The 14,322-nt window shown below is 38.5% G+C and overlaps 1 protein-coding gene across 1 annotated transcript in view; it reads right to left on the minus strand.

The window, feature by feature from the left end:
- CNTNAP2 (contactin associated protein 2) overlaps window positions 1–14,322 on the minus strand; it is a 1,208,164-nt gene that overhangs the window by 285,769 nt on the left and 908,073 nt on the right. The gene's annotated exons all lie outside the window — the stretch shown is intronic.

The following is a 14,322-nucleotide window of genomic DNA, read 5'->3' on the forward strand; positions in this document are numbered from 1 at the left end:
GAGCCCTTTCCTGGTCTCATTTGGACCAGGGTATTGTAACCCAGAACAGCGGTTAAGAATGGAAGAATTCTGTCATGGGATCCCAGCTCAATACAGTTTCAAGGCAGCTGAGGATAGAGATAATACACAGGTTTTGGTCCAACTCCTTTATAGGAGGAACTGTCTTTCACACAGCATATGAAAGGCATTGCTTGAAAAGGCACTTACTGGAAATACTGTTCTGGACAAGACAAAAATAGGAATGATAACTTCAGTCACAAAGACACTGCTTCTAGGGCATATTGAATAATTGTACTATGCTTGTGCTCACTGGTTCCTATCAGGAGAATCACAGCTTCTGCAAAGTGTCAACGCTGACTATCCTAACCAGCTCAGGGAATTACGCTCTTGAAAAAGTGTTTTAGCTACAGGTGCATTTCCCTCTGCTAACTCTGGGTACACAGTTTTAAGATGCTAAATGCACACAGCATTTCTTATCACTGAAGGTTCAAGTGACACTTTATGGTCTAAGTATCAGTTTACAAAGACTTTGGGATCCTTTGAGAAGAAACGCTGTAGATTAACATTCAAGCAGCACATAAATATTTTCATTCTCTCACATTCTGAACTCTGCACTGGCATTTCAAAGCAGTGAGTTCATTCATTTCAGTAACACTTAATCCCACATATGATTCTGTTGAAAGAACGGAACACTACAGTGCCACTATAATCAGTTTCCAGTGCACTTCATCATCACTTTCAAGGCACAGAATTATCTCAATGAAAAAAATGGTTATAGGTTACTTCTAGGCACCCTAAGGCCATGACATCTGCAGTGTATATTTAAATCCATACTCCTCCACCACATATTATTTACTCCTAGGCAGAGAAAGGAGATACCTACTTTGACCTTATGTTCTTGTGAAAATGTTTTTTATGATGATTTATTATTATTCTTTAGATAGGCTTCTCAAAGATCTTGTATCAAGTACGCAGATCAAAGATCTTGAGCTTTATCAAAATCAATCAGTAACTTACTTCATTCTGCATACTAAACTGAGTCCTTTGGAGACACCAACAGAATACTGCCACAATTTATGAATGCACACAAAGAAGTGGGGAAAGAACTGTTCTATAGAAGTTCATGCATAAGAGTCAAGATACAGTAATTATCTTTCATTTGCAGAGTACATTTGGGTTTGTGCATAACTTTTACCTTTTACATATTCATTAAGCTGTTTGCATTAAATGTTGTTTTAAAATGAGTCCAGGCTAATTTTGCTGATAAAAAAATAATTACTAGCTCTCATTATTGTTTAATGTGGTTGGCTAATTACTTGTTATTTAGACTAAAAGTGCTACCACTAATGTTCTGTTAATAGCCAGCACTCTTTGCTAGGCTTTTGAGAAGAAATCTATGTTCATGTATGTACTTGGTTATATCTCTACTCTGAATGCCCTTGCAAATTATCGCTTAGTCTTGATGATTTTTCCATAGAAAAATAAATCAAATATTGTTCCACTGTTGAACACAGCAAATATGTAGAACAGCTGACTGTATAAAGTTTAACTGAATATAGTTTTTAGAGTGGAGTGTTAACATATCAGACATGAAAAAGCAGTAAAAATGTTACCTTCTGGGAAGAATACATTTAAAAAGAATTTGTATTTTTGAGAAAATAGTTACATGCACAGTTGGTGAATGCAAAACAATCCAGACCTTATACAGATAATGGTTTATCTTATTTTTCTTTTGATCTGTTTTATAATTGAATGGTTATTCTCCACCAGTTCAAAACAGCCATGGGAATCTTTGGAGACTCAAAATTTAATATTATTCTCTAGTAAAAACATCAACATATGTTATTCACAGAAATAATCCCTGTCTAATCTTTTTACAGCCTTTATTACTACGATGAAGAATATCTTCCTGCCTCATCTTTTAGAAACAATCTGATAGCACAAAGGTGGCACAGGTACACACAAAAAATATTTTACTTAAGGTATTGCAGAGTTTTTAATAGATCCACAGTAGTGATTTGGCCAACATAGAGAGTTCTTTTCAGGCTTGAATCAACACTTCAATTCCAAATATTGACAAACTCCAGGTGAGTGGAGATTCAGAATCATGCTTTAACAAGAAAAAAACCACAATCCAACAAAACAAATTAAAAATTCACATTTACTGTCACATTGAGAATTGCTTTCTTAAACGTGTGTGTTAGCTTACGTAAGTGAACTACAAAATTCTGCCACTGGCCACACATTTCCTAGACAGAATAAATTAGAAAATGTTATAGTAGGTTTCTTCCTTCAGCTCCTTACTGTTTGCAAGGTTGTTGGATTTTTCTCACACAAGAATTAGCAAAGAATAGGGCAACCTATTTTTTTAATAGGAAGTGGAGCACTTCTGGACTTTAGCTAGCCACAGAAACTTGACTGAGATTAGCAGTAAATGTACTAACTTTTATACTGTAGTTTACTTTCAAGCAGATATGTAATACAATAAAGTTTCTGCTGTTGGACATTTTGCCTAGTTTCACCCATGCTCATCTGTAATATATATAAGGTACTAAAATCATCATTCATGATTTTCCCTTTAAAGTAAGAGCCCAATGCTAAGCTCCTAAGCACAGATTTAGAAATACAAATTAAATCATAGCATTTTCAAAAATGAAGAATAACCAAGTTTGTACTTCCTTACTGCCCAGTACTTTGGAATATTCCCCTTGCATGTTGATTCAGAATATGAAGATCCCACAAATCTAAGATATGATTAGAATGACACTCTTCCCTTGGAAGTCATCTTTTGAAACAATAGTCTTGAGACTGCTTCTGTACCACAAAAATAAACACAGGCACTTTTAAACCTCACCATAAGTTATGCATGTGTCTCAGTTAGATGTCAAGCAGTCAACCAATCAGTTTAATTGAAAAACAAAAAGTTAGTGAATGACATTTTAAAAGTGCCTGCTTAATATAAAACTAAGCGATGTTAAGAGGAATAAATACGTTTGCAGCACAGCAGCTGAAGCTTTTTCCTCAACATCTCTCTCTACTGACAGGTCTCTTTGGTTTGGGATACTAGCTCAGGTTTTCATGCTGAGAAAAGCAATTTTCTAAAATTGGCATTTTGCTCCTTAGCAAACCTTAACCGTGTTTAGTGATTTGCTATGTTGTTTTGCTTCTCATAAATTGTCCACACTGTTCCTTCTCCTCGGTCTATCTTTAAAAATATGTTACTGTAAATCAGTACTTGTCCATGTGAATGGACAGCCATCTGTGAATTGCTCTAAACTACATACGGGATAAAGCTATAAAAATATGATTTGATCAAAAAGTCACTCCAGATTAAAAACGTTTTTTTCTTTGCAATGGTGAGTTCTTCAGATTTGTTTTTATGTTTAAAGATTCAGAATAAAAGATAATTTCATTAGTGTGAAATTTATCTCCTAAGTGCAGACAGAATATGGATTCACAGTAGCATGAAAACCAGATTTCAGTCTTAATGTTGTTAGCAAAATGGACTGTGATTCATAGATGTTATGTCATTTGGCCCTATAAATTCACAAAATCTGTGTGACACCTGTAAGTTGTAAGATGTAAGAATCCATTACTTACAGTAAATGGCACATAATGAACACCTGAAAGGCCTTGATACAGTTACCCAGTCTCTGAAAACATGAAAAATCGACTTATTTATTTTTATATTGTTGGTAATAACATGTAAGTTTTTTAATTAATAAAATGAAATCTAGAAACTGGTCATTCATATGATTCCAGTATTGTAACAATACCAACTGTCAGCTAAGCATGAGTCAACTCATAGTGCATGGTTGAAAGACCTGCACAGAGACACAACAGCTGCCTCTGCTCACAGACTGAATGTACCACTTGAATATTTTATGGAACTGGAGAGCTGTTGTCCATATAGTTACACTACATGAATGGTCTCTGGCATGTCTTTACTCTGAGCTAACTTGTTCTCCCGAAAAATTTGTGAACATGATTCAGTAGGAAGGGAGTCTGGGACAGTTCCCAAAAGGCATATAGCTCCCTTGTTCTTTGTGAAGATACAATGATTTGGGTAAGGGTGTGTATGGGTATTAGTTGGCCTCACCAAAGAACTTGGCTATATTTACTATCTATTTGCCTCCATACTATATTCTGCTTTTAACTGTTAAATCTAACTCAATTCAGAGCCATAAAGTTAAACAGATGTAAATGCAGTCAAGTAAGAGAGGGTCAGAATCTACTGTTCCCCCTGAAGACCCTACAATATCAGGAAGCCATTGTGGCAATCTCTTTTAATTGATCATGCAAATGTTCGTCACCTTGCATCTAAACAAAAATAAATTAGAATTGACTAGGCAACCAAAATTGTGTTTCCAAACTATTGCTTTTGGAATATAGTTTGTTGGAAGTAACAAAAGGATGTATGGAATAAGAGACTAACCAAAGGACCTGGATGAAAGCTAGATTAAAATAACAAACTGAGACACCTAGACAGCTAAACCATCATGGATAATTGCTGGTTACTGAAAACATCGGTCAGAAGGTAAAGGGTGATTTTATCTTTTCTTCTTATTGTCAACTTTTATTTGAGTGTGCAATCTGAATGTAGATTAGGATTTTCATCTGCTAATAACTGATCATATAACAGCTGTTTGTACAGACATTTTATTTTCTTAATACCATCTCCATCTGGCCTGAAGAATGGGGCTTTTGGGGTGGGGGATGTGGACATTGTTAATGAAATTTACATTGTTTTCAACTCAATATTGGATTGCTGCAATACAATCTGCAGGAATAAAATCTTCAATTAGTTTGTAAACTGAAGCCAATGTTCAGTGCAAGACCCTTTTACTAATTAGCATCTCATAATGTGTAGTGCTCAAAGATTTACGCTGTCTTGAGCTGATGGTAATTAAAATGTAAGTACATAGGGCAACAATAGTAAACCTGTGGTCTACGCACTTAAGTCAGCATACTGTCTTTTCCTCTAATTGATTCAATCCATCTTCAGCATTGCTTTTCCTTCTAATGTCGAGTTGGAAAATCTCATGTTTTCTCTACAGCAGGAGAGTTCATCTCTGGCTCAACCTCCCCCCAGTACCAGATGAAAGAATAAAAACAAGTGGAAGCACTGCATTAGGGAACAGGAAATAAATAGCTAATGATCATCACCATGAATCTGCCACAAAGATGTGTCTTGAGCATATGACCCTTAGTAGTAAGTATTTGGGAAATATGACACAAAAAAGGTTTGTCTTGACAGTTACTAAGTATGAAATTGTTTGAGAGTTACCTATGCAACGACTGTCCCTGCACTGGCTTTATGTTGACATGTCTGTATGAAAGCCAATACTATCTATTGCCTCAGTATATAGATAATTACCTCAGTAATCTGAAGTGTCAACTCATGATTCTTTGGGGTAAGTGGAGAGACAGCGTATGAGCACACACACTAGTGCATACGTGCAGACTTTGAGAACTCTAGATCCACAGAACATACAAACAGTCCTTGAAGAGAGCAGCTGGAGTTGGAACAAGTTGTTAAAATACAATTGTTAAAAAAAGAAAGTTGTAAAAGAGAAAAGCTTGAGAAAAACCTATCAAAAACTTCAGTTGTGATATCATATAAAAGAAGGAATTCAACTTGGGCAGGGGGAAACAGGACAGGATGACAGGGCAGGGCTCGGTATTTTGGGTGAACTGTAGTCTAGCCCTATGGACTGAATGCTCACTAGTTGTTAGGATGCAGTAGGGCTGCTCCCAGAGTGCAGATGCCTGCTTCGCTTCATTCAAAACACATTAAATGTGTGCTCCAGAATGGTTTAATTTGAAAGTACATGCCTGATTTGTACTATAATAGTATAGATGCATCCGATGTCTCAGTCAGTTATTCTTTTAACTGAAATGAGATTAATGATGGTGTTTAGCATCTCTTTTGAAGTACATCAGGTCTACCAACATAAACGCTATCTAATGTGGAACACATCAGGTGCCTTAAAGCACAAGTTTGCTGGTGCAAAGTCACCTAATGAATGCAGTTTTGAGAGGATCTCCATGGGACAGTCATACAACAGTATTTCATACCATGGAAGCAATTTAGGGCCAGATACATGAGCAATGCACCCAGCTGTTTTGCAATATTCCAACAGCCCAAAGAGGCCATAAACCCAGTTTAACTGGTCTGTTAAGTCAGGTTCATGGCTGCTTTGTGCCACCAGGCTGGCACAAAGCTGATGAAATGTACTGGTGCATTTGTCCTGTATTCTGTCTAAAAAACAGTAGAAAACCTTAAATAGTCACACCTGAAGTGGTGTATTATTATATATGCTAAAATAACAACCTACCTGGAAATTTTGTTGCAAAGTGGAAACACAAATAAAAGGAAATTGCTCATTCAGTAAAAAGAATGAAAATACCATAAAAAAATGGGGCTCATTCTTTATTTCCAGTTCACCTACCATTGGCGTTCAACAAGAGAGAGAACATTCGCACCTGCCACAAAGGCACGTACGGCCAGTAGTAGTTACACCAGACTTTCTCCATTCTGCCAGGAAGCACTTGCTGAAGCTATCAGAAATCAAGGAGGCTCTGCTGGGCACTGAGTTTTATTCCTACTCTCTTTAAAAGTATACAGCAGGCTGTCTTGAATACACAGATACTTCAACACTGTCAGAGATCTTTCCTGAAGTCTACTTTTTTCCCAAAAGAAGATGAAAAAATATTGCTTCATTGAAGGAGAAAACTTGATTTTATGCATCTAGCATTATGGTATCTGGGGGCCTGTACTGTAAGTGCAACAATAAAGCCCACTAAAATAATTTCTTCAACTCTCTCTAAAAAAAATAACAATAATGACATATAACTGCAAGTGTTCCTTTACATTGAGGTAATTCAATCTCCTTCCCTTAACATCCACCTAGGTTAAAATGGTCTATTTTCGAGATGTTAACTATGTTGTTTGCAATCTCTACAAAGCTACTGACAAAAGTAATGTGTTTACTAGGATCTTATAGGCTCACTGAAAGGTTAGTACTTCTCACAAGACAGATTTAAAGATACACCCTTACCACAGACAAAGCTTTATTATATGGTAGCTTTCCGGAGACAATAGTTGTATATATTTATATATCTATATGCCTGCATTCCATCAAACAAGTACTGTCCTTAGTTGCACTCATATGATAGCCAAGGCCTGTGAAAAATGGTTGAAGAGAATAGTTCTCATGGATTTGACTTCTTATTCTCCACCTTTTTCCTGACTCCCCACTCACTTATCCTAAGTAAATGATCTGTTAGTAGAGAGACAACAGAAAATGAAATAATCTGTGCTGTTTTTCCTGGTTGCCTGGACCTTACAGAAAACTGAACTGTCAGTAACAGTAACTGTAGCCACCTCCATGTGTGTATGTAAATCTAACCACAAAGAAATAACAGAAAGAAAAGCTGGCCTTTATGTTTAAAATAGTGAGACTGGTCACATAAGATGATAGATATAAGTAAACCACAAACTTTAGTCTCTGACTTGGATGATAGAAAACTTTCCCGCAGTAATTGCATACAGTGATAATCCAAATGTCATGTATTGAAAGAATATGGCTGGCTTCTATATTTTACATCAGTCGATAATTGATGGACAATAACTGCTCATGGGTAACTGTTATTAAGTCCCTTGTGATGCTATATGGAAACAACAACCCTTTTGATTGTACAATGTAAAATTAAACTGCCTTCGCTTCTTACCCTTTTAATATTTTTCTGTCTAATTGGCAGACATACAGGGAGCACACAGCTTATTATGTGCAAGTTTGGAGTTCCATGACTTGGAAATTATATATGGCCACTAATTAATCTAGCTTGTAGTGCTGAAAATACTGTTTTCTGACAAAGTGTTTCAAAGCTTAAAGATTTACTTAATGTGGATCACAAGTAAACTGTACTTTACCCAGGAATAAGGTCCCAGCTGGAAACTGCATCAGAGCTCAGGTTTCAGAAATGTGAACAACAATGTGAGGGCATAACCCGCATATAAACCTTGACAGCCACAGACAAAAGGTTATGCAGTCTTTATGTGAATTCCCAACACTCAGACTTGTGGGTACAGTCATCTAAAAGGGATCCCATTTTCAGTTGCAAAAGATGGGCACATAAAATTAACATGTCTTCACTACACTGAAAGAGAAAACTGTTTATGTTATCTTAATGAGGAAAGGATACCTGTCCTTTCTGTACTAGACTACATTTAACCTACCTATTTAATGACTGAGTGAACAGCATTTATCGTGCTTATGGAGCTGAAAAACTGCAAGACATGCAACAACTTTATACTCCATTCACGAGAGCTGTGCGAGAGACTTGGAAAAAATCTGCTAGGACCCTTAAATCTCAATATTTATCCCATCACTTGGGCAAGTCTTTCAACAAAGACGGTCTTAGCTTAGATAAGGGATACTATGATTAAAAAAGTGTGAGTCCAAAGAGAATCAATCCCCCAAAACTTCACAGGAACAATCAACACTCTTCCAATGGTGAAGTGATTAAAACTGTCCTCTGGTGACCAATTTCAAAATACAGAAATTACAAAGTGGCAGAAATTGAGGTACACTATATCAAGTTGTTCTCAACTCTTCCGCCAAATGAAAGAAAACCTCTCTCTCCCCCTTTCTCTCTCTATCACACACACAGACACATTTTTGTATTATATATGTTCTTCTGGTTCTTACCTTTCTATATGTTTTTAACTCACTCTGATTTAGATTCTGTATTAATTGACCTAAACCAGTTTCACAACAGGTGAAACTGATTATTACTTGATTAATAGTAATCAAATACTTCCCTACTGCTTCCTCTCCAGCATTAAATCTTGACTTCCCATTTCTTTGTTTCCTGTAATTCTTCATAACCCAAAGGCTATCCTTCTTAACATTTGTTTTATGCATGCTTCTATAATTTATATGATTCATACTGTTAAGAATATTTTATTTAAGAGATGGGAGCACATTTTTTTTAAAGGTGATTAAATGTGGAACATTTCAGAAAGGAAGACATTATTTTAGTGTGGAAATACGTTTACGGTTGTGTATCTGAAGACACAACCACATGAAAGTCAGTTAACCCTATCTCTGAAGTAAAATTAGAAATGAAAAAATATAAACTCAACAAACTATTTATTCTTAATCTTGAAATGATAAAACTCATTACCATGGCTTTATGCAGCAGTCTTTCAAGAACTCTTAATAACATTGAATTTCCTCAGTATTTAAAATGGATACTTCACCATAATGGAATGATGGAAAAAAATGGAACTATTTAAGACAGTCATTAAATCTGTAGTCATCCAGGTTTTTATTTTACAACTCAAGACATTTCATATATCTAAGTTGAATGAAGCCTTTTGAAATATTCTGAGTAGAACATCTTTGATGACAAACTGATAAAGTGACTAAAAATGTGGCTATGTAAACTTCAGGATAAATTCAAGAATAAAAGCTGTACCTTGAACCCCTCTTTAGTAGCAAATCTAACAAGAACAAAGAAATTCTGTTCTTGGGACCACAACCTGGCACTAATTTTAAACCAAAATACATGATGCTTTGTCAAAAAAAAAAAAAAAAAAAAAAAAAAATTCAGTATTCTTCAGTCTTTTAAAACATAAAGATAAAAACTTTCAATTTGACTGAAGAATAACAACTGTAATTCAACTCTAAGTATTACTAAGTGAATTGAATCTAGTAGTAAAAAGAAATGCATGGTCCTAAAGGTTAAGGGCCTAAACTTAATATGCTGTTGCAACACACACTTCCTGCATGCTTTTGTTTAAATTACTTAGCCCAGATTTTTATAGATGCTTAGATATGTCACTCCCCTACAGTCACTTATGGATATTGAATCAATGAGAATGAGGTCACTAAATACATCTGAAAATCTGGGCCCTAGCTTTTCTGTGCCCCAGTTCTTCCATTTGTAAGAATGTGCATTAACTAAGTATGGTAGACTGCTTCAATGCTGCAGCAAATGGTGGTCAAATATGTAGAATATGCAGAAGACAGGATTTTGAAAAACCTATAGAAGAATAAATGAAAAGAAATAACTTTTTTTTTTTTTGTTATTACTTTTTAGACTGATTTAAAGATGTAGAAATCAAAACACTGAAATCAAGCAATCTCCCCAAGGAAAGCTAAAATTCTCTAGGCTTTTGCCTTACTACATAGTTTTATTATGTTAGATGAGCTGTGAAAAACCAAGTAAGTTATCATGAGGCTGACCATGATCATGTACCTGAGGGAGACAAAGAACTGCATTTTACACTGGTTGAGCTGAATTATCACAAAATTCTGGTCCAAATTCAGATTAAGTCTGACCGATGTACCCTGTCCTTGTCTATAAAGATAACAAAATTCTGGTTAGCGCTACATTAGCAAGCTTAACTTTAGAGACGTGTTTTAGCATGACACTACTCTGTACCAAAGAAAAGGTCAAGAGATTCTGGAAAAGAGGGTTAATTAATCTGTAGACCAGGGTTTCAGCTACAAGCAATTGTTTCCCAGAAGTTCTCTTCCTGCTAAAATGAGTGAAAATAGGATTGGAGGCAGTGAGTAAATAGAGTAGCTTTGTAGAAAGAGTGAGAGTTAGTCTGAATTCCTGTTTAGCCCTGGATTGTTTTTAAGCTTTGTCTGCTTTCAGCATAATCCTCCAGGAATGTAATAAAGTGTTACTTCAGGTCAGCATGAAGGTGAAAGTAGTATTTGAATTCCCATGATTATCAAACCTCTGCTGTTAGTCTCCCTTCTTCATATTCTCAAATATAATTCACAACTTCTTTTAAATTGAGATTAAGCAGTGTAGAAATGGATCATAACCCTCTGTGGCTGTCAGTATAAAGAAACAAAAATATAAGTCAATATATCAGCAGGAAAAGTATGACAGGTATTCTGTTGGCTCAGTTGATAACAATTACTCAGCTAGTGTAACACAGTATGCCTGGCTTTATAACTGGTAGAAATTTGCTTGTTAAACACACAGGAATTACTAAATTCTCAAATCACTTGCCTCATAAGGTAAATACTGAGAAGGAAATGTCTGCTACAAATCATAGAATCATACAACAGTTTGGGTTGGAAGGGACCTTAAAGATCATCTAGTTCCAACCCCCCTGCCATGGGCAGGGACACCTTCCACTAGCCCAGGTTGCCCAAAGCCCCGTCCAACCTGGCCTTGAACACTGCCAGGGAGGGGGCAGCCACAGCTGCTCTGGGCAACCTGTGCCAGTGTCTCACTGCCCTCACAGTGAAGAATTTCTTCCTCATAGCTAATCTAAATCTCCCTTCTTTCAGTTTAAAACTGTTACCCCTCATCGTATCCCTACACCCCCTGATCAAGAGTCCCTCCCCATCTTTCCTGTAGCCCCTTTAAGTACTGGAAGGCCACTATAAGGTCTCCCCGGAGCCTTCTCTTCTCCAGGCTGAACACCCCCAAGTCTCTCAGCCTGCCCTCACAGGGGAGGTGCTCCAGCCCCCCGACCATCTTCGTGGCCTCCTCTGGACCCACTCCAGCAGGTCCGTGTCCTTCTGATATTGGGGGTCCAAGAGCTGGACACAGCACTGCAGGGGGGTCACAGGAGAGTGGAGTAGAGGGGGAGATTCCCCTCCCTCGACCTGCTGGCCACACTTCTCTTGATGCATCCAAGGACATGGTTGGCTTTCTGGACTGACAGCGCACATTGCTGGGTCACGTCGAGCTTCTCATCCCCCAACTCCTTCTCCGCAGGGCTGCTCTCAATCCACTCATCGCCCAGCCTATATCTGTGCTTGGGATTGCCTTGGCCCATGTGCAAGACCTTGCACTTGGCTTTGTTGAACTTAATGAAGATCGCATAGGCTGACCTCTCCAGCCTGTCCAGGTCCCTCTGGATGGCACATCCCTTCCCTCCAGCATATTGACCGCACCACACAGCTTGGTGTCGTTGGTGAACTTGCTGAGGATGTGCTCAATCCCACTGTCCATGTCACCTACAGAGATGTTAAACAGAGCCAGTCCCAACACTGACCCCTGAGGAACAGCACTTGTCACTGATCTCCACTTGGATGCTGAGCTGTTGACCACAACTCTTTGAGTGTGACCATTGAGCCAATTCCTTATCCACCGAGTGGTCCATCCATCAAACTCATGTCTCTCCAATTTAGAGACAAGGATGTTGTGTGGGACAGTTCAAATGCTTTGCACAAGTCCAGGTAGATGATGTCAGTTGCTCTTCCCTTATCCACCAACACTGTAACTCTCTCATAGAAGGCCACCAAATTTGTCAGGCACAATTTGCCCTCAGTGAAGCCATGTTGGCTGTCACCAATCACCTCCTTATTTTCCATATGCCCTAGCAGTTTCCAGGAGGATTTGCTCCATGATCTTGCTGGACACAGAGGTGACACTGACTGGTCTGTAGTTCCTTTTTCCCTTTTAAAAAATGGGGTTATATTTCCCCTTTTCCAGTCAGCAGGAACTTCACCAGACTGCCACGACTTCTCAAACATGATGGATAGTGGCTGAGCTATTTCATCCACCAGTTCACTCAGGACCTACGGATGCATCTCATCAGGTCCCATGGACTTGTGCACCTTCAGGTTCATTAGATGGTCTTGAGCCTGATCTTCTCCTACAGTGGGTGGTTCTTCATTCTCCCAGTCCCTGCCTTTGCCTTCTGTAACTTGGGCGGTGTGGCTGGGGCACTTGCCAGTGAAGACTGAGGCAAAAAAGTCACTGAGTACCTCAGCCTTCTCCCTGCCCCAGGTAAACAGGTCTCCCGTTTCCTTCTGGAGAAGGCCCACATTTTCCTGAGTCTTCTTTTTATCACCGATGTACCTATAGAAGCTTTTCTTGTTGCCCTTGTCATTCCTGGCCAGATTTAATTCTATCAGGGCTTTGGCCTTCCTGACCTGATCCCTGGCTGCTTGGACAGTTTCTCTGTATTCCTCCCAGGCTACCTGTCCTTGCTTCCACCCTCTGCAGGCTTCCTTTCTGTGTTTGAGCTTGTCCAGGAGCTCCTTGTTCATCCCTGCAGGCCCCCTGGCATTTTTGTATGATTTCCTTTTTGTTGAGATGCATCACTCCTGAGCTTGGAGGAGGTGATCCTTGAATATTAACAAGCTCCCTTGGGCCCCTCTTCCCTCCAGGGCTTTATCCCATGGTACTCTGCCAAGCAGATCCCTGAAGAGGCCAGAGTCTGCTCTCCTGAACTCCAGGGTAGTGAGCTTGCTGTGCGCCCCCCTCACTGCCCTAAGGATCTTGAACTCCACCATTTCATGGTCACTGCAGCCAAGGCTGCCCTTGAGCTTCATATTCCCCACCAGCCCCTCCTTGTTGGTGAGAACAAGGTCCAGCATAGCACCTCTCCTCGTTGGCTCCTCTATCACTTGGAGAAGGAAGTTATCATCAGCGCATTTCAGGAACCTCCTGGATTGCTTGTGCCCTGGCTGTGTTGTCCCTCCAACAGATATTGGGGTGGTTGAAGTCCACCATGAGGACCAGGGCTTGCGAACGTGAGGCTGCTCCTATCTGTTTATAGAGGGCTTCATCCACCTGGTCTTCACTAAATATAGTTCAGAACAGTAATAATCCATTCAAAAGATTTTCATCACTGCATTTAGTGACTGGCTCACTGGAACATTAGGGACTTTCGATATCATATTGGTTCATTAACTGTCAAATCAGCCATTAGTGCTGGCACTGACTAACCCTGTAATGATCATTGGTTATCCTTTCTACATTATCCCAATACAAGTCATTATTATAAAGAAATAGGTATCATATGTTGGATATATATGTAAAGTATATACTTAAAGTTTAAACAAATGTTTTGCTTGGATCATAGACACATAATAAATACATCAGACCTCTGTTGCATTCCAGCAAGGGTAATTTGCAGCTGTGTAAAGACGCACCCTTTTGTTTTACAGAGGTAACAGGATAATGAAACCTGCTGTGATCAGCAGAGAGTCCAGTGAAAGCTGTAAGACCTGTCTGGGCTTCACAAATGCTGATCCCTTTATTCTGTCAGGAAACTCTTCTTGCCATAGTTACACTGTTATCAGTATTCAGGACTGCTAATTTAGAGCCAAGTCTCCTCTATCTAGATGATTCAGCAGTACAAACTTTGGCTTGTACAATGAGAACAATAAAAATAACTGTAGAAGTTATAAACACAATATGGAATAAAAACTAAAAATCACACTAATCACTAAGAAGTTGAAACCAGCCCTGCAAAATTTTACATAAGCAGTCAAAAAGCCAATCATTTTTTTTCAAATAACTGTTTTTGATTAATAAATAAAGCATACT

This window comes from Strix aluco, chromosome 1, assembly GCF_031877795.1.
Source record: "Strix aluco isolate bStrAlu1 chromosome 1, bStrAlu1.hap1, whole genome shotgun sequence".
In the NCBI taxonomy this organism is placed as follows: Eukaryota; Metazoa; Chordata; class Aves; order Strigiformes; family Strigidae; genus Strix; species Strix aluco.